This window comes from Nicotiana tabacum, chromosome 6 (assembly GCF_000715075.1).
Source record: "Nicotiana tabacum cultivar K326 chromosome 6, ASM71507v2, whole genome shotgun sequence".
NCBI lineage: Eukaryota > Viridiplantae > Streptophyta > Magnoliopsida > Solanales > Solanaceae > Nicotiana > Nicotiana tabacum.
The window spans coordinates 154474681-154493446 of NC_134085.1; positions in this window are offsets into that span (position 1 = coordinate 154474681).

Genomic DNA, 18766 nt, shown 5'->3' on the forward strand with positions numbered 1-18766 from the left:
TCTCGGTACCACGCTGACAGAATTGGTTTTTCGACACCAGTGGTCGTGAATCAAGCTACTCAGGGAATCAAGGCTACAAACCAACCACCACTTTAAAAACTCACAAGTTTTTCTTTGTTTAAAGCAGGAACAAAGGAGTGCAGAATGTCGGTACTAAGTGAACGAATGTCACCAAACGTAAGATCCTTAAAATCTCCATTTTTCTTTTATTTTCAGCATGCATCACTATTGTTCACACCTCCTATTTATGAAGCTTAACTCAGGTAGAACCATTTCGCCTAGGGGGATCCAGCTCATAGTTTTCGGGTAGAAGTACTCTTCACTCAGGGTGTTTTCTGAAGCTTAACTCAGGTAGAACCGTTTCGCCTAGGGGGATCCAGCTCATAGTTTCCGGGTAGAAGTACTCTTCACTCAGGGTGTTTTACGTAGCTTAACCCAGGTAGAACCATTTCTCCTATGGGGATTCAGCTCATAGTTTCCGGGTAGAAGTACTCTTCGCTCAGGGTGTTTTACGTAGCTTAACCCAGGTAGAACCGTTTTGCCTAGGGGATCCAGCTCATAGTTTTCGGGTAGAAGTACTCTTCACTCAGGGTGTTTTACGTAGCTTAAACCAGGTAGAACCATTTCTCCTATGGGGATTCAGCTCATAGTTTCCGGGTAGAAGTACTCTTCGCTCAAGGTGTTTTACGTAGCTTAACCCATGTAGAACCGTTTCGCCTAAGGGGATCTAGTTCGTAGTTCCGGGTAGAAGTAATCTTTGCTCAGGTTGTTTAAATACAGTTTAACTCAGACCAAACCGTTTTGCCTAGAGGGATTCAACACTTTATCGATAATACATGGTGCTAACACCCGATTCTATTTCCTTCCAGTAAGGGAGGGTACCAGCCTATGATTACATTTCCTTTCAGTTGCACAAGGTACCGATCCCTGGTTAAACTATCCTTCGTTACCAAATTTTATCTCTTTCAGCTAGTTTATACTACTATTTCTATCTGCCTTTTCAATAAATTAGATAATTTACAGATTTCTCTAATAACTCACAGAATTTTCCTAGTGCCAGACTGGGAATTTTGTTTGTCTTTGATGGCTTTGCAGGCTCTGCCGTATAGCACAAGTGACGATTAAAGCTTGCAGTTTCAGTTTCTCATCAGAAGAAAGAAATCCTTCGATCACAAGATAGTCGGAGTTTAGCTTTGATAATGTGTCAGCATCCCAGCTTCTCAAGATTCATCTTCTCAAATTCTGATCCAGAAAGCAAGCCATCGAGATTGAGTCATAATCTTTTTTTCAAAAAAATTAAGATCCAATCTAAGGTTAACACAAGCGAGCAGGTCAAGAATCAAGATTTGACTCTAGAAGACACGTGGATAGGAATTTTTGTACTCTTAGTTTGCAAACAAATGTAGTGCTCTTCTCTTTTTCTTTTGATTTAAGAAGTAGTAACGGTAAGAGTAACAGCAACAGCAGCAGCAACAACAACAGTCTTAACTCCAGTGTTTGGTAGTCCCACCTATCAAATTTTCCCAGAACTACACTGACCTGATTCCTTTATAGCCAAGGATATGTAGGCAACCTCAGAAGCAAGGTTTGGTCACCACCTTTTTCAAAATGCTTCCACTAGAGTGAATGTGAGCAAAAAATTATCCATGGCAATTATTTGTCTTTGCACGAAAACTCTTCATGTTCTCGAGCAAAGAGGGACAGCTCTAAATGCCTAATTTTCGCCTATATATATATATATATATATATAATATGTATGTGTGTGTGTGTGTGTGTTTGTTCTTATTTGTGTATGTATAGGTTTTAAGAGTTGAGTAATGGTTTGATAAATGGGGTGGGGTTTGGGCTAGTGTAATTTAATTAAAATTGTGCCGAAATTGGCCCAAAATTTGAGCCCAAAGAGCCCAAACCCGGTCCAAAAGGGGGCTGCCAAGAAGAGCTTAAACGACGTAGTTTTGTCTTGAAATTACGTCGTTTTGGTTAAGTGACAAGATTCAATCTCATCCACCCATCTTGATTTAATCCAACGGTCCTAGTTTGATCTTCATCCTAGGTATTTAAAGCCTAAAATCCCCAAAATATTTCCTCATTTCCCCCTTCTTTCCTCTCTCTTCTTTCCCTCTCCTTCTTCTCTCTTCTCTCTCTCTTCACTCTCTCTACGCCGTCCCAGCTCCGCCTGCCAGAAATCGCCGTCGTCGGCGGACCACCTCCAAACACCTCCAAATTCACACCACGTAATCTCCACAACTTCCTCTTTCCATATCTCCCAACCAAATCCTAAAAAAATCCCTCAAACTCCTTGAATCTTAGATCTAGGAAACTTTTCCATCACTTTTTTGCCCAAATTCTTGAAGCTCCAACCACTACCACCCCAAAATACCTACATCAATGGATAGACCTCCTCAAAACCTAGCTATTGATGTCAATTCTACCCCAAAAATCCGGCGACCAAAATCCGGCCTAATTCCGGCGACCTCCCGGAACACCCTCTTTGGCATACCACCATTTTTTCGGCCTTTTAATGTGTAAAATGGTAAAATACTATTCTTTTTCATGGATGATTTTTTTTTTTTTAATTTTCAGATTTTATTTTTGTCTATTAATAATTATTTTAGCATTAGTTTTTGAAGTTTGAAATGTTAATTTTTCTGTTTTTGCACTTGTTGAAGTAGTAAAATAGTTTTGTATTGATAAAAGTGAGGTAATGAAAAATACATAAGAGTATATGGTACTTGTTTGGTTGTTTATTTACTGCTTCAAGACTCTTTGAGTAGAACACTCAAAAGTCAAATTGTTTGGTAAGAAAATGTAGACCTTTGGACATTATTTGAATAAAGTCTATCTTTGAATAGTGGAGAGCAGATTTTGTTTGAAATACTTGACAAGATTTGAACTAGAAAGTCTTGCTTTTTGAATTTAAGAGTAGATTTTGTAGAAAAATCTGTCAAAAAGATTGATTTTTAATTTTTTGAAATAGCTGGTTGTTTTGATATATAGAGGGGACTCCATCACACTTCTAGAGGGGGCATTTTTTATAATTGCTTTGTCACAAAAACAAAAACAAAAAAATTCTGCAGTTGAACGCATGAAAAGTAAGCTGAAATGGTGAGCTTTGGGAGTGAATCTTAGAGTGCAAACTTTTAAAAAAGTATAAGTCCTCTTTAGAATTCGTTTTTGGGTCCCCTCTCTAAGTTTTCGGGTTGTTTTAACACGGATTTGCTGCTGGTTTTGCTGCTGGTTTTATGCTGCTTTAGTTGCTGAACTACTATTTATTCTTTTGCTACCAGGTAATCCTTTAAGACTCGTAATGTACGTATTTTCAGCAATGGGAATAACTTGAACATGCTGAACCATTTAAATGTATTTGATGTGATGAATAGTTTGACAACAAAAGAGCTTGTATGTTATTGTTATGTATCAAGCATGTGATAATGTGAATATAGTCCTTCATAATACTTGAATATTGAGTTGTAAGTTTTTGAATGTGATATGTAAGTCGTTTATGGATTTTTTTTAAGCATGTTTTCAAGCTATTATATCCGAGTAACAATGCTAAGTATGTCATGAATGACTTTAGGTGTATAACACATAGCATGAGTTCGTTTTAGTTGCTGAAATTTCACTGCCAACATATGTTTCTAGGAATGCTGTGATAATATCTTTGTGAATCTGGCCATTTTGTTGGATTTGCAAAAATGGCTATTTTTGTAAAGTGGGCGTTTATACAATTGTGACTATATAGTTAATGGTCATGAACTCAAACTAAGTAAAGAGCTAAGATTGTATCAACTTTGGGCCTTATTGAATCAAAGATAAAAGTTGGCTCATTTACCTTTAAACAACAAAATTACCCCCTTTTCTTCTATATAGCATTGGGCCAATTGAAGTTCATTTCTTGGCCCATTTTAATAATAAATTCCAGAAGCCCAAAAGCTCCATACAAGCTGGCCCATTTTTTTTAACAAGAAGTTGGCTCATTTCTTTCAAAATAGATAAAGTTGGTCCAACATTTATTTACATAATTTTTCCCAACTATAAAGCTCGAAAAAATAATAATAATATCATATTTTTCTACTATTTTAATTAACTAGTTTCCCTTTAATTAATTTAAATGTTAGGCAAATAGTAGGTGCGCTTTAACTTCACGGACTCACTTGTGTAGCGTGACACTTAACTTTTAATAAGTTAATTCATCAATTTCATGTCATATTAAATAGTTTTAATTAATTTATAAATCTTTTGTCATAATCACGGATTCGCTTGCGTAGCGTGGTAGTGACATTTAATAAATTTTCTGAAAAAAAGAGGGTTAATGTTTCCTCCAACATAATTGCAGCAATTTTTTCAAAAGTAAATAACGTGCTAACAATCGTCTGTCATAACTGCGGATTCGCTTGCGTAGCGCCGTTATGACTAAATAATAAATTTCGTCGATCACGCATTCACTTGCGTAGTGTGGTTATGACATCTTATTATTCAAAAATATTCTTTAATTTTTCCTAATAATCAAGAGATAAAAGAGGATAGGTAAAACATGAAAATAATATAAATCACAGTTTGTCCAAAATTAATTCAAGCCAAGTTTAAGTCAATAAAGCGACCATGCTAGAACCACGGGACTCGGGGAATGCCTTAAACCTTCTCCCATGTCAACAGAATTCCTTACCCGAACTTTGTTTTCGCGGACCAATTAAAATAGAGTCAAACCTTCCTTTGACTAGGGATCCAAATAAATGGTGACTTGGAACACCGAAAAAATCAATTCTAAGTGGCGACTCTGAACAATAAAATAATCCCTATTCAAATTTTATCACTTTAATTGGAAAAACTCTTTGGCCCATACACATATTATTATTATTTTGAGGGGTAGAAAAGGAGGTGTGACAAGTATATCACTGTTGCGGCGCGCAGCCCGATCCAAAAGTATCCTCACAACACAGGCCCTCGGCCTTACTCAGTCAGAATCTCATAAGCCACTCGGGCAACAATAAAACATGATGCTCAGCCCAAAATAACATTTAAAATATCAAAAACAAATAAAGATGGCTAAGTTGTGAAAACAGTAGAATATAGCATGACTGAGTACAATTACGAAGTCAAAACAGTGAGAAATAGTAGTAAAAATCCCCTAAGGGCCCAAAACAGTTGGCACGAGGCCCAAATATGGCATTCAGCCCAAAACGTGATGATAGCAAATAGTTTTCAATCAAACACGCAATTAACAGTCATACGGGACGGACTAAGTCACGATCCCCAACGGTGTACGACTCCACGCTCGTCATCTAGCTTGTGTGTCACCTCATAGTAGCACAACGATGTGAAATCCGGGGTTTTAAACCCTCATGACAATATTTAGAATCATTACTCACCTCTAACCAGTCCAAACTCTAGCCCGGGATGCCTTTGCCTCTCGAATCGGCCTCCGGATGCTCCAAATCTAAGCAAAAACAGTACATAACCATCAAAATATGCTAAGGGAACAAAGCCCACTCGAAAGTATTTAAATTACAACACAATTTCCGAAATTTACCAAACTCGACCCCCGGACCCACGTCTCAGAATTCGACAAAATTTACATCAATGGAATCCTTATCACTCCACGAGTTCATTCATATTAAAAGTAACAAAATCCAACCACAAATGACCCCTCAAACCCTTATTCAAAGGTCTCCAATCTCAATCCCTAGTTTCTTCAATATTTATCGACAATTTCCATAAATTTTAAGCCTAATCAATGAATTAACACCATAGCGAGTTTTATGATCAAAAATCTTACCTCAATTAAGTTCCCTCTGATTCCCTCTTCAAAGTCCCTCAAAAATCTCCAAAATTGATTTAAAATGGTGAAGAAAGGCTGAAAATCATAAAGGATCAAATATATACTTTCTGACCGAGGGATTTCGCACTTGCGGTCCTTATTCCGCTTATGCGGTCCCGCTTCTGCGGCCAAAGCACCGCATCTGCGGTTTTCACTTAAAACCCAAGTTTTGCATCTGCGATGGAACACATGCACCTGCACTAATGCAGGTGCGCTCACCTAGCCACTTCTGCGGTTCCAGCTCCCTAGGGCCAATCCGCATCTGCGACCCTATGGGCGCTTCTGCGAGCCTGCACCTGCGGTCCCCTAGCCGTAGGTGCAGTTATGACAGCAATAGGAAATCTTCAGCTGCTAAAACCCAACTCAAAATCTTCCGCCAACCATCCGAAATCACCCCGAGGACCCCGGGACCACAAACAAAATCACAAACAAGTCATATACCACTATCCAAACTTATACCAATCTTCAAAACACCTCAAACAACCTCGAATCAACCAAAACACATTGGATTCAAGCCTAAGGTTCCAAAAATCTTCCGAATTCCGCTTTTGATCAAAAAGTCTATCAAACCACGTCCGAATGACCTGAAATTTTGCACACACATCCCAAATGACACAATAGGCCTATTGCAACTCTCGGAATTACATTCTGACCTTATATCAAAATCTCACCTATCAACCGGAAAATGCCAAAATTCCAATTTTGTCAATTCAAGCCTAAACCTACTACGGACCTCCAAAACACGTTCCGATCACACTTCTAAGTCTCAAATCATCTCCCGAAGCCATCCGAACCATCAAAATTCACATTCGAGCCCTTTTTCACATAAGTCAACATCCTATTGACTTTTCCAATTTAAGCTTACTCAAAAGAGACTAAGTGTCTCAAACCTTACCAAAACCTCTTCGAACCCGAGCCAACCAACCCGATAACACATAATATTGCTGAACAAGATAATAAAAAGCAGAAATAGGGAAAACGGAGCGGTAACATATAAAACAATTGGTCGAGTCGTTACATGTTCGTGCTGGCCATGTTGACCGGGAGGATGATTTTCCCTTTCGTTATTTCACTCTCCATGTTGAATCTGTTAAGGACTCGAGATGCGGGCACAATCTGGTCGAGTAGTCCGAGCTACTCCACGACCCTTGACCTGATAATATTGGCCGAGCTACCTGGATCCACGAGTACATGTTTAATTTGAAATGTATTTACAAGAAAAGAAATTACTAATGCGTCGTTATAAGGCTGAAATAGAGCCTCGATGTGTTCGTCGCTGAATGTGAGGGCGTTCTTGGGTATGTAACCTCGAGTTCGCTTTTCCCTGGTGATGGACATTTTTGTTCTCCTGACCATGGGTTCTTGTGGAGTATCGATGCCTCCTAAGATCATGTGGATTACATGTTGTGGATCATCTGTTTCATTCTTCTTGGCCGCCTCTCTTTCCCGAAATAGATTTTTGGCTCGGCCACTAAGGAATTCTTGGAGGTGACCTTTGCTAAGTAGTCGGGCTACTTCTTCTCGGAGTTACCGGCAGTCTTCGGCCCTGTGACCGTGTGTGCCGTGAAATTTGCACGCTAAGTTATGGTTCATTTGCGAAGGATCTGATTGTACAGACCTTGGCCACCTGGTGTCTCTAATTTTACCGATGGCAAATACGATGTCTGAAATGTCGACGTTAAAGTTGTATTCCGAAAGGCGAGGCACCTCTGGCGGTCCTGTGTGCCTATTTAATTTGACTCTGCTCACGATTCCCCAAGGATTCTGGCCTCGATCCATCCTTCGATCATTGCAGGGTATGTTGCGCCTCAGAGTGTTTCTTCTATCTTCAGTGTATGGTTGGTATCTTTATTTGTTTTACTTTGGCTCCTTTGCCGGAAGCCTGCTAGGATACATATGAGGGGACTCCTAGTTGGTCGTCTTCGACCCTAATCTTTTATTGGTATCGAGTTTGGACATCCAACCATGTCATGGCGGGATATTCGACAAAGTTCTGCTTCAACTGCTTCGAAGCTACCAAACTTCGCTCGTTCAAACCTTGAGTGAAGGCCTATACTACCCAGTCGTTAGAGACTGGTGATAGTTCCATTCATTCCATTTGAAAGCGAGATACAAACTCTCACAGCATCTCGTTCTCCCTTTGCTTGATTTTGAAAACGTCGAATTTCCTTGTAGCTACCTTGATGGCACCAGCATGTGCCTTTATGAAGGAATCTGCCAGCATGGCAAATGAATCTATCGAGTTTGGGGCTAGGTTGTGATACACATCATTGCCCCTTTTGAAAGCGTCTCTCTGAACCTTTTTAGTAGGACGGATTCGATCTCGTCGTCCTTTAGGTCGTTACCCTTTACTGCATAGGTGTAAGCAGTGACGTGCTCGTTGGGGTCCGAGGTTCCATTGTACTTCGGAAGGTTAGGCATTCTGAACTTTATTGGAATGGGTTTTGGGGCCGCTTCCTATGGGAACGGTTTTTGTACGAACTTCTTCGAATCTACACCTTTCAGGATTAGGGGTGCGCCCGAAATTTGATCGACCCTAGAATTGTAGGTCTCTACCTTCTTGTCGTTGGCTTCTATCTTCTTCTCGCCCGACTCGATCCTCTTTTTGAGGTCCTTGAGCATCTTTATGATGGCGGTGTCAGCTGTCGACCCATTGTTGCTTGATCATTCTAGTACCTGCTCGGCTTGGGGAGCCGTTTTCTATGTTATCGTGCTAGGAGTTTTCTGGTGGCTTTGCAGTTGATCAATTGCCAGCTGTTATGCCTGTAATATTTCAAAAATAACGTGAAGGCTAACCTCTTGCTCTTCCCTAGCTGGGATTTTCTGAGCTTCTTGTTGGTCTCCTTGGCGTACGCTCCTGTTAATGTGGGAGCTTATATCGATGTGTTGGGCATCATGTGAGACCACATCTGCGGGGATTGGCTCTGGCGCGTCCCCAGGGTTTAGTGGCGGTGCGCCAATACCTGGAACAGCTACACCATTCTCTTCATGGTCCTCAAGACCGTTGTTTTTATATGCATTCACTAAGTTAGACATTTTGACCTGAAATCAAAGGTTCTTGGACAAGAAAAAGCGTGAAAGATAACTTGCGTTATGTAGTAAACCAGCAAGAAAACAATCACTATTATTTTTAGCCCCACAGTGGGCGCTGTGAGCACGTGATTTTTGCCCTATATATGAATAATTCCCAAAATTCCAACAAAATAATTTTTCTTTATTTTTACAATTTCTGTGCACTTCGGTGTCATTTTTTGATAATTGTCGCATTTTATTTGCGCATGTTAATTTATATAAAATACAAAAATATGCATTTTGCATTTAGGTTTTAGTTTTATATTTTAGTATCAATTAAGGGTTAATTTGTTTAGAACAAAACATGAAAAGCACAAAAAATTAGTTCACTTTTGCATTTTTATGATTTTTATTATGAATTTGTCATGAAATAGTTTTAAGTAATTTTAGGCATTAATTAGTTTTAATTTTGAAATATATATTAGGACTTTATTTTTGCAATTTTATAAAATCAAAAAATACAAATGAAAACATAGAAAAAGAAAGAGAAAAATTAGAAAAATAAAGGAAACACAATTAAAATGGAGGTAGTCTTAAAAAGACCCAGAAGTTGGGCCAATTCCGTTCTTAACCCCCAGCCCAAACGGATCCCAGCCCAATCACGCCCAAGCAGCCCAGAACCCTCCGGTCCAAGGCGTTAGATTCAAAACGACGTCGTTTGGTGTCGATTAATCCAAGTCGTCGAGGTCCCATGATCTAACGGCCAGGAAGCCTCACACCTTAATATATATATGTCTGAAACATTACCCCCCACCCCGGTCTCTCACCTTCCTCACCCTACCTCTCATCTTCATGAACCCTAATCCACGCCGCCCCTAAATCCCTCGCCGGCGGTGAACGTCACTTACACCGTTCAAACCCAGATTAACACCATAGATCCCTCATGAATCCCTCTTTCCATTCCCGTTATTGGTTTCCCTCGAATGTTGCCGGAGCTCATCGAATCTTCAATTGAAGTTTCCGGCTAGGTCGCAAGTTTATCCAAACTAGCCCAAAATCATACCACACAATCCCCAGACTTCCCTTAACCCAAATCCATGACCATCTTCCTTCAAATCTCTGAGAAGTGGCTCGAATTTCAGATCTAAATTTCTGGCCAAAATCCTAAACCAAAATCTTTATGATTTTGAACCGTAACATCCTTAACCATGTGTTCTCTTGTAAGAACACGTGGTTAGGGATGTTGCGTGTCAAAAATCTGGAGAGATTCGAAAGGCAGTGCTTAGTCGGAGATTTAGCTTTGTTGGGTAAGTTTTCTTTAACTCTCTGAATCGTTTTCAATAGTCTCATACTCCCTTATTTGGTTAGTTGGATTGTTTGTTTATCGATCATATTTTAATGTCGTTCATAGATAATAATAGTTGTTAGTTTAATTAGCTAGTATTAACGTTAGTTCATGCTGATACACTGTTTTGATTGCCCTGTTTGTCTCTTTCTGGTTGTTTAATGATTCTGAGTTTAGATATTAGTTTAATGTTGACGATGACTCTCGTTTGATTAATGGATTGTTAGAATATGCAGTAGGATAAGTTGTATTTTGATTCAATTTTGATATTCTGCCTTAGAGTTGGACCTGGTTGTTTGTAGCTAAGCAAATCTTTTGTTTTAGTTAACTTTAGTTAGATTTTAGCTGGGGTTAAAGGGATTGGGATCAGTTAACCTTAGTCTGTAAATTCCAGACTAGTAGAAGGGCATTTTAGGGATAGAAAAGGGTAGTTTCTTTAGGAATAGTAATTTCAAAGTAAGGGCAAGGGTAGCATAGGTATTTCGTGGGTAGAAGAGCATCCTAGGGCCTTCTAGAATGGTACTTTAGTGCAGATGTTGGCATATTAGAGGGACTTGCTTGTTTGGCAAGTCACAAATAAAGGGATCAAACTGAAAATAAGGGAGGGGCTAAAGGAGAAACCTAAAATCTGATTCCCCTTCTGGTGTCACCTATAAGAAGGGCATCAAGTGCCTTGATGAAGGGTCTTCTTTCTCAGCCATTCTTGGACTCAAAAATAGTTCCTTAACATTAGCCTATTTCCAGTAATTCTTGAGTTCCAAGTCTGTTAGCTACCACTACTGATTTGAATGGTTTTATCCAGTTAGATTGGATTTCTAATGTTGACTAAAAATTGGTAGACATCTGCTGGTTAATTGTTAGGGATTTTGGTATGGTTTTGAGATTGATTTGAGTATTGCTCTTTCATTTTTTTTGTTTGATTTCAAACTACTCTGGTTTGAAACTTACATCTCTGGGGTTGTGCATCGCATATTTGTTGGTTTGGTATTGTCACTGTTGCTGCTGACCGTCATTTCCTTTATTGAAACTCCATTCCCAGGTACACACTCGATCACTGTATTGGCCCAGCTTGGAAATTGAGATATTGAAATAGAATTAGCCTTCCATTTTCCATCAGAAGTTTATATGCTTGATTATTTTAGCAAAAGTAGTCAATAATTATTTAAATATCATTTGATTTTGCTTTGGGTGTGTTCATTATGCCTAGTTGGACTGTATACATGTTCTGTTAATTATAGATGAACTAGTGGTCGGACTGTATGAATGTTCGAGTCATTGGTATTAGTTTAAACTTTCTCAATACACTCAGATTCGTGACTGTCACCTTTTTGTTATTCGTAGTGTCATAGAAAACTTAATTCAATTTTTTTTACATAACAGATTCAGTGCTTTCAATTACTCAATGAATTTAGTAAGATAATTTAGTATCAAATTGGAGGTTGAGAGATCAATGCTCTACTGCGATCATGTTGAGCAACCTGAAGGAAATGTCTTTGATAATCTACCTGTTAAATTCAAATGGGACGCCCTGCAGGCATTGTTTGGGATTCGATGCTATTCTGAGCATCACAATGGCATGGGCTATCTACGCCGGCTGGGGACTCGAACCTAAGTCCTTGATTAAAAGTAGGCTCGTGGTTCCACTTAAATGGATGTTTTTCGTTTGGGCCAACCTTTGGCCCATGGGGTTTATCAATTTGAGCCCGTTTCAAAAACAACAATTCAAGGTTCGAATGATAAAATCTGGTTTTTGAGTTAGGTAGCTGGTTCAAACTAAAAGGTCTGCCCTTTTATTTGGACCCGGACTTGAACTCGAGACCCGGACTTTGATGTTAACCAATTAGGACCTTTCCTTTTTCTTTTAGAAACAAAAAAAATAGAAAAATAGTCGCTCTTAGGTTGGCCTTTCAATAAAATAAAGAGACGAGCCTCGCCAAATGAAACTACAAAATTGCGGGGCCCTCAATGTCACACCTCCTTTTTCCGCCCCCGCGAGGGTACAAAGAGTTTTTCCAATTAAAGGACAATCAAAACGGGATTTGTTTATTAATTTCAGAGTCGCCACTTGGGATAGGTTTGGCTTTTGGTGTCCCAAGTCACCGGTTTATCTTGAATCCCAATTTGAGGAAAATATTCGACTTCCAAATGAAGTCTGCGAACCAGAAATTCTAAGTAAGGAATTCTGTTGACCCGAGGGAAGGTGTTAGGCACCCCCGGATCCCGAGGTTCTAGCACGGTCGCTTAAATTGTTGTAACGGCTAAAATATCTGATTTTAATACATGTTCAAAACTATAGTGCAATTTTAATTATTTACCGCTTTATTATTATTTTTTAAAGGAATTGCAACGTCGTGAAAACGCGTCTCGAACTACGTCGCAATCAATGCACCCGTGGTTGTTGACACATTTCGACTCCGTTAAGATTTGGATTTGGGTCACATAAATGTGCACCCGAGTTTAGGGAGATAACATTATTAAATACGTGCCTAAAGATACTAACGCGTTATTATTTTGGGAAGGCCGCAAAATTCGCTAAATGGCATGTCCCGAAATCTAAGTTTTCAATTAAACATTTATTGAGGGCCCCGCAATTGGTGCGTTTTATTGGGCGAGGCTCATCTTATTTTTATTTAAAAGGATAAACCTATAGTGACTACATTTTTTCTATTAAGTTTAGTCTCTAAAATAAAGAAAGAAAATCCTAATTAATTAGGAGCTTTCAAAAAAAAATTAAGAAAACGTAACATACTAATTGCTAGATTAAGACAAATATTAATGGAAAGAATTTTACTAAAAAAAAAGAAAGAAAATTCGAAATTATAAATAAAATAAGAAATTCGACAACTAATATTCAAAAGAAATCAAATATAGCTAGATTGAAGTTCGCATTGTTACATAAAAAAACTATTGGGATTAATTATTCATAACCATTTGAAACTAGATTTAACCATAATTATTAAAGTTTATTAGAAAGTTTATTAAACTTAAACATTATCTAGTCTTGTTTGGCTTTAACTAATTTTAGCTATCCATTCACGATTAACCTATTGTTGATAATCTTAAAACCTTCATAACTAGTGAATTAACCCCTTTTGCCAAGCCGATTCATTAAAGACTAACTTATGTTATTTTCTATTATTCCAATTATTATTCAGTAATACATGAAATAGCCTAAATACAATCAATAAAAGGAACAAAGAAAAAGCGAAATTAAAACTTCAAAATTCCATTCTTCATATGTATTCATGCTTACACATTATTAGCTTGCAATAGCTAGTATTACAGTCGTGTACCTGGTATTGGAAACAAGAGAAGATGAAGATGAGAATCAGCGGCAGTAAAAACAGCGCAGCAACAACAAACAACCAGCAGTCAGAAAACCCAGCAGTAGACTTGAAAACCAAACAGAAATTCGAGCAACCACTCAATAAAGCAAAAACAAGCCAATTGAAAATCCCGGAAGCAAACAGGAGGCAGAGATCACACTCAGGAATACACGGAAATAGTATTCGGATATTTTAGGAATCGTCTTCCTCAAGATTAAAAGTATGTTCTTCTCTCCTCTTTAGTTCTGAAATTTTTATCTCCCCAAAATTCTCCCAAAATCTCCTTCTCTTTAATTCAATCCCCTCATCCCCCTTTATATACAAAGCAAGACCCAATCTTCTTCCACCATGTGCACCCTTTAACTTTTATTATTACCCATACTTTTACTTTAGTAAAAGTAGTCAACGTGGGCCCCCCGTATTCCCTCTTTTTGAAAAGTAGTCAAAGTGGGCCCCCATGTTCCCTCCTTTTGAAAAGTAGTCAAAATGGGCCCCCTTGTTCCCTATTTTTGAAAAGAAGATATCATTATCCACCTTTTCCTTTTTGTTTTTATCATTACGTCTTGTCCCCCACCATAATTAAATAATCTGCAATTGGTTAATTCCCGTATTACCCCTAAAACTACTGTTACTGCCCTGATTCAAAATCTGTTATAACTTCAAAAATCTGTCCAAATAACAATTATCGCACATTTAAATAGCAATTAACTATAAAAATCACACAATTTAGACGTTAAATGCTAAAAATGCAACGTACATTATTTTTATGATTTTGTAAAACAAACTTAAATAAATACTAAATGCAAATGCGACATATTTTTGTAATTTTTTATTAATTTAACCAATAAACACGCACAGACAGAAATACAAATAATTATAAAAAATGCCACAAAAATTCTAAAATTGCACACAAAGGAAAATTGTTTTATTTGGATTTTTTGGGAGTAATTCTCTCATAGGGCAAAAATCACGTGCTTACAGCTGCCCCTCTTTGCCCGAAGACACGAAGGGTTTTCGTGCAAAGATAAAGTGAACGATTTTTTCCCATCCAAATACTCCGTGTGAAGCATTTTTTGAAAAAGATTTAACCGAACCTTTGCTTCAAAGGTTTCCTACATATCCCTGGCTAAAGGGGAATCAGGTTAATGTAGTTCGAGAAGTTTTGGTAGCTGGGACTACCATGGGACTGCAATGTTACTGCTGTTGCATGCTATTACCACTGCTTACCGATCTCCTTGTTACACCGTGCTTAAAAGAAAACAAGAAGCTAGGCTAGACTACGGATCATAAGATCTCATCTATCTTCAACTTGTTCTTGTTGTCTTGCTTTCTTGTCGGCTTGTGTTTCTTCCGGTGCTTTTCTTCCGAGACTTTGGGGATGACACTGGCCTTTTGCTTTTCTGAATTCCAGTTTTCATCATTTTGTTCGGTCTGCTGGGGACATGGCTTTCTTCATTAAGCTTTTCGGTGGTTCCTCTAGGGATACGGCTCTCTTCATTAGATTTGTTATGCTGGGCATAATTTAATGTTCACAGGCCGCTTCTTTCAAGACGCGTCTTTTCTTCCTTTTGACTCATGCGCTTGAACTTGTGTTGGGACCTTTTGTTACAACCTTCTGCTTTCCGGTGCTGGGGATTTTTATTATTTCCTGCTGGGGATTCCTGTTGTAACCTTCTGCTTTCTGGAGGGTTACTGATTTCAAGATCTGCAGTATAAGACTGAAAAATATTCCTCTCGTTATACAGGTGGGCGCCTGAATGCAAAAATATGATATGTATTCCCTCGTTATACTGGTGGGCGACCTAGGACATGAAATAAAAAAACAGAAATGTATGCCCGCATTATACTAGTGGGCGGCCTAGAAATTAAATGTAAAGACTGAAAAATATTCCTCTCGTTATGTAGGTGGGCGCCTGAGACATGAAATGTAAAGACTGAAAAGTATTCCTCTCGTTATGTAGGTGGGCGCCTGACTTAAACAACAACTTTAAAAATAAAATGCCTTTTTTCTTTAGGCTGGCGAGATTTCAACAACTTTTAAAAATAAAACGCCTTTCCTCTCTTCAGGCGGGCTCCTGACTTCAACAAACAACTTTGAAAAATAAAATGTCTTTCCTCTCTTCAGGCGGGCTCCTGACTTCAACAAACAACTCTGAAAATGAAATGTCATTTCTTTCTTTAGGCTGGCGAGATTTCAAAAACATTTAAAAATAAAACGCTTTTCCTCTCTTCAGGCGGGCTCCTGACTTCAACAACATCTTTGAAAATAAAATGCCATTCCTTTCTTTAGGATGGCGAGATTTTAACAACTTTTAAAAATAAAACGCCTTTCCTCTCTTCAGGAGGGCTCCTGACTTCAACAACTTTGAAAATAAAATGCCATTCCTTTCTTTAGGCTGGCGAGATTTCAACAACTTTTAAAAATAAAATGCCATTCCTCTCTTAAGGCGGGCTCCTGACTTCAACAACTTTGAAACTAAAATGCCATTCCTTTCTTTAGGCTGGCGAGATTTCAACAACTTTTAAAAATAAAACGCCTTTCCTCTCTTCAGGCAGGCTCCTGATTTCAACAACTTTGAAAATAAAATGCCATTCCTTTCTTTAGGCTGGCGAGATTTCAACAACTTTTAAAAATAAAACGCCTTTCCTCTCTTCAGGCGGGCTCCTGACTTCAACAACTTTGAAAAATAAACGTCTTTCCTCTCTTCAGGGGAGCTCTCGATTACAACAACAACTTTTGAAAATAAAGTGTCATTCCTTCCTTTAGGTTGGCGAGATTTAAACAACTTTTAAAAATGAAACATCTTTCCTCTCTTCAGGCGGGCTCCTGACTTCAACGACAACTTTGAAAAATAAAATGTCTTTCCTCTCTTCAGGCAGGCTCCTGACTTCAACAACTTTGAAAATAAAATGCCTTTCCTCTCTTCAGGCGGGCTCCTGATTTAAACAACAATTTTTGAAAATAAAGTGTCATTCCTTCCTTTAGGTTGGCGAGATTTAAACAACTTTAAAAATAAAACGCATTTACTCTCTTCAGGCGGGCTCCTGACTTCAACAACTTTGAAAAATAAAACGCCTTTCCTCTCTTCAGGCGGGCTCCTGACTTCAACAACAACTTTGAAAATAAAATGCCATTCCTTTCTTTAGGCTGGCGAGATTTCAACAACTTTTAAAAATAAAACGCCTTTCCTCTCTTCAGGCGGGCTCCTGACTTCAACAACTTTGAAAATAAAATGTCATTCCTTTCTTTAGGCTGGCGAGATTTCAACAACTTTTAAAAATAAAACGCCTTTCCTCTCTTCAGGTGGGCTCTTGATTTCAACAACTTTGAAAATAAAATGTCATTCCTTTCTTTAGGCTGGCGAGATTTCAACAACTTTTAAAAATAAAACGTCTTTCCTCTCTTCAGGCGGGCTCCTGACTTCAACAACTTTGAAAAATAAACGCCTTTCCACTCTTCACGTGGGCTCTCAATTTCAACAACAACTTTTGAAAATAAAGTGACATTCCTTCCTTTAGGTTGGAGAGATTTAAACAACTTTAAAAATAAAACGTCTTTCCTCTCTTCAGGCGGGCTCCTAACTTCAACAACAACTTTGAAAATAAAATGTCATTCCTTTCTTTAAGTTGGCGAGATTTCAACAACTTTTTTAAAAAAAATAAAATAAAATAAAATAAAATGCCTTTCCTCTCTGGGTAGATATGGGATATGATGACTATGCGCTAATGTCACGTGTAGCCCCTCATTGAGGAGTGTTTACCAGACATTGTGTGGGGTGATCTTATAGGATAACCAAACTAGGACCTCTCATTTACCAAAATTCCATTTTTATTTAAAACCTTTGTTTTACAACTTTTCCAAATCTTTAACTTATTACTTGAGTTATCCAACGTGATTTACTTGCAACCTATTTGATTCAATTGTTTACTTGTAATTGACTAATTTGTGAATATAAGTTCATCCAGAACCCACAGTTGTGGACCAAGAGGGGTGCCTAACACATTCCCCTCGAGGTTACTTCGAGCCTTACCCTAATCTCTAGTAATGCAAACCAATCCAAGAGTTAATCACTCTAGGTGCCCTAACGCACCGTAATCCGTTAGGTGGAAACTCTTAAAATACACAATTCCCAAAATGAAATGAGTTATTACACCCCATAGAATATCGGTACCCGGACTTCCCCGAAGAAGGGAAAAAAGGGGGCGCGACAGCATGGCAACTCTGCTGGGGAATATTTTTAGGCTCTTACCATAACGAACTTGTTTTTTATAAATTAGTCCAAGCATGCTTTACCTCGCACCCTTCTCCCTTATTTGAATTTAACTGTCTATTTCTCCAACATTTATGATTTCTTTATTATCCTGAAACTGACTTGTCTATTTATTTTCTTTTTCCTGTAACTGTCTTTCAATTATTTAAATGTTGTATTTACTTTTCCTACGTGAAAATACTCGACTATATGTTATTTAATTGCTCCATAAATCATGCTCCGCACCATATTCCACTCGTGTGTATCAAATCCTATAGCAACGCTTTAATGAGTGGTTGCGCTCTTCCTATTTTACTACCCTTAAATTCAGAAAGGCTTACTTGCGGTAAAACCAGTCGATCAGCGGTACAGTCGATGATTCTGTGTCTTCTCCATCGAGTTGTCCGATTGAGGGTAACAGTCTAAAACCCTATAGAAATCTTACTCTGGTTAAAATTGTGCATGCATCATGGTCAAATCTAGTTGGATCAGTTATGTTGTTCACATGATGATCCTTTAAGATAAGCCTTATCCAAAGTCCATCGGGTTTTTCATAATCCCAATGGACACCACCACGTTCTGTGCGTTAATTTGGAGAACTAAATGTTGGTATATTGATCAGAAATGTATAAATAGTCGAGTCCGGTGGGGGTGAGGTCTAACCCTTTTGTTTTGGAAAAATGAGGCACGAGGTCCCCAGCTTCGGTATGGTTAGCACACCTTCACTCTTGCTAGACTGGTGGAGGAATCTTCCATCAGATGACCAAATCAATAAATGGAAAGAGAGGGCCGCCAAATCTAGTGAGAAGCTGGAATATCTGGAATACAGCACGCTAAGGGAAACGAAGGAGAACATTTGGCAAAGGCATTTCTACTAGTGAACCTACGTGAACTGGAGGATTTGATCAACAAGAGAATTCAATCTGTGGAAGGTCCTTCTGGGACCAAATAGGCTAGATTTATTTGCTTTTCCTAAATGTAATACGGCCAAGTGCCAGTAGTGACTTATTTTATT